Source organism: Capra hircus, chromosome 14 (assembly GCF_001704415.2).
Source record: "Capra hircus breed San Clemente chromosome 14, ASM170441v1, whole genome shotgun sequence".
NCBI lineage: Eukaryota > Metazoa > Chordata > Mammalia > Artiodactyla > Bovidae > Capra > Capra hircus.
In genome coordinates this window covers 52,975,747-52,978,868 of record NC_030821.1, presented here as the reverse complement: position 1 = coordinate 52,978,868, position 3,122 = coordinate 52,975,747, and the positions used below count along the sequence as shown (strand labels likewise).

Genomic DNA, 3,122 nt, shown 5'->3' with positions numbered 1-3,122 from the left:
CTTAGGAGAGATGCAGGGCGGACCAACTCAGCTAATTGCCTTCCGTAAAATGATTACGAAGTTAGTTCTGAACCAGAGGGGGAATTAACTTCGACCCACGCCCGTCGTTTGAAAACTAGATTTATAGGCGTCTGTATATTTCTAGGTGCGCTGTAAATGGCATGCAGATATATGCATATGTATACGCAGACACATGCATCGTCTACACTTCCAGACTAATTAGCAGCGGCTCTGGCAGCTGTGGCAGGAGGCGAGCTGAGACCGGAGCCATGTTTATGGGTTACAGGACTCCGGGGGAGTCCTAGGGACTCGACCTCCCGGCAAGGGAAAAGGGCAGGAGGAGAAGTGTGATCTTAGCAGTAGGTCAGTTTCTTTCCGGATCAAGATCAGACTCTGCCCTCCGTGTTCACAGCGGACCTTGATTTAATGTCATACAATTAAGGCACGCGGTGAATGCCAAGAGCGGAGCCTACGGGCGGCTGCACTTGAAGGACACCAGAACTTCTTAGGATAAGAAAGCGCAAAAGGCACTTGCACGGGGCGGGGGTGGGAGGGCACTGAGGTGGGGAGGTAGAAAGAATCCATCCTGGGCCACCAAAAGACCCTCAAACTGATTCCAGAACCAGCCTAGTGTTCCGAAAGCAAAAGGGTCATAGTTTTCACTAAGGGCCTCAGAAATCCGCAGGAAAATCCCCGAGGGAGATCTTAGGGGCCGGCGCTTCAGTGACAGCTGTCAGGAGAGCGGTGGTTCCCTGTGCAAATACTCTACAGAGTTGAGGCGTTTAGAAAGCAGTGGTCCTTTCAAGAGTAGGTAGTGCGATTGTTTACAATCTTGGACCAAGATGCGGAAACAAAACAGAAGAGAGGATCATAACATTAAATGGCGCCCTCATCACATTGCACACGAAATCTCAAATAGCTCAGCTTCTTTGGGAAGATCCCAACCCCCCCTCCCCCGTCCCCTCCCCCGCCCCCCGCCCTACCTCTCCTTCTCACTTCCCAGTCTCCAGTCGGCCTTGCTTCGCTTAAAAAAAAAAAAAAAGATTTCCTTGTTTCGATGTAGTCGCAATGGTCAAATCAGTCAACAGAGTAGGACAGGGGGAACAGGCCAGGCCACAAACTTTAGAAGGACCAGGCAAATTAATTTATTTGGAAGCCAAAGAGCTGGACTCTGTTGAGGAAATAATAGTTCCGCACCACGGCCTTGGAGCCAAAGACGAACTCAGCTGAGAAAGCGAACCTTGATAGATGTCTTTGTTCTGCCTTGGCCTACGGGGCTGGGAACAAAGGCGGGTAGCTGAGAAAGTGAAGTGGCCACACTCCCGGCTCCCGGCGCTGTCCGCGGTGCTGACCATGGCCTTCTTCCCTTAATGCAATTTTACCCCAAAGCAATAGGACCGTCCAGCCCTCTCCCACAAAGAATAACTGGATATTAGGTAGTCTACGAAAAAATAAATAAATAAAAGTAGGGTAAGGCCATATACAGCGAAATCTAATAGTTCACCGCAATAGACCACTCTAGCTCTCGCCACACTTGGCTTGTACGGTCTGTCTTCACGTAGACAGATTACGCTTAATCTATGTACATTGGGGAACAATTTATTTAGGCTGAAACTCGAATCTAGGACCTGCAAGAAGGAGAATGAGAATGAAGGCTCTTTTTATTTTTTTGAAAGTCATCTTCCTTAAAACATTAAATGTAAAGTACTCAGCTACGCACCTTAGAACAGTGCTGGTGTAGTCACCAAAGGCATTAGTGCCGGAATCAAGAGTGGGCCTGAAGACTGACCAAGAAGGCAGGAACTGACTAGCAGAAGGGGCCAAGCAGAAGCCCACCCAGCCTGCCTTCTCGGGTCAGACTCGAAGAAGGACAGCCTTCAGAGACAGGCCCAGGGTGTGGAGCCCTAAGACCGCTTCGGTGCGCCCAACTTGCTCGGCGCTTTCCGGCCTGCTGGAGGCACTGCAGAGCCAGGAAGCCTAAAATGCGCACTGCGGAAAGAAGCCGACCGTAGTGGCAGCATCCTTCTCCTAGATCTGGCAGATGGAAAAAGGCAGGGTGTTTACTGAATCCGAGGAAGAGAAGATTCACTTTAAAGCCGAGGGTCGCTGGGGTTAGTGTTAACACATTCACTAAATCTTATAATCTCAGCATATTTCATCGTCCTAATCTACATATTGACAGTATTAAATAATAAAAATCGAAGTGCTCTAACTAATAACGGATCAAAGAAGGGGGGAGAGAAAGAAACGGAAAATCAACCAATTTGTAGCCAGCCTGAACTAAATACAAATATATATATATATATATATATATATATATATATATGTTGCGTATTTCCTTAAATTTGCTTTTAGCTTCACAAAAGTAAACGATGTAAAAATTAGGAATAGATAAACCAGTCCAGGCTGAGCAATGGAAGCAGCAACACCGATTTCGATCAAGATGCAGAAATGGGCCGTAAATGGGGCTTGATTTCATCAGAGCCTTTCTTTTACACCTGAATGGTACAGATGTAGGAAATGAATCAGGAAAACAGAGCAGCATAATACAATATCCTCAGCAGGGGAGGTCCTCGTCCCCTCCCTCAGGGTGGATTTTATTTGTCTTCTGATTTTAGAACTGGCAGTATTTGTTCTTTCGTATCCGGCAATGTCTTAAGTTTATATTTTATTTTATACAGTTGTGGAACGAGTTGGTAAAACACATTAGGGAAAAGGCTTACCCGAATGGTAAAAGAAAGGGGTTGGAGAATATTTCTTTTGAGCTAATTAAGATCAGTCCAGGGGCACTGAAGTGGGTTTAAAGCATTCCACCTTATCCTGGAAGCCTTGATTTCCTTCCAGTATTCACGTAGCTGAGCTACGTCCCATGTCTGCATTCCCTTGGATATTTCATGAAGCAACAAGGATCCACAGCTACAAAACACTCCTGCCTGAATTGTGTTATAACTCATATTACATAACTGGGACATATCTAATCTTCCTTACCCTAATCCTTCCTTTTAAGGACAGGCTAACCTCGGTTCTGCAGAAAGCTTAATCTGTTTAAAAATTACATGATATGAAAGAGAGAAGGTAAAATACCACTTAGAAAAGGGAACACACAATTTGGTCATCTGGTT

The 3,122-nt window shown here is 46.0% G+C and overlaps 1 non-coding gene across 1 annotated transcript; it reads left to right on the top strand.

Annotated features, from left to right (window-relative positions):
• Positions 380–490, top strand: MIR124A (microRNA 124a). The gene has a single exon (NR_129565.1). It is a non-coding gene; the product is annotated as a microRNA 124a (primary transcript).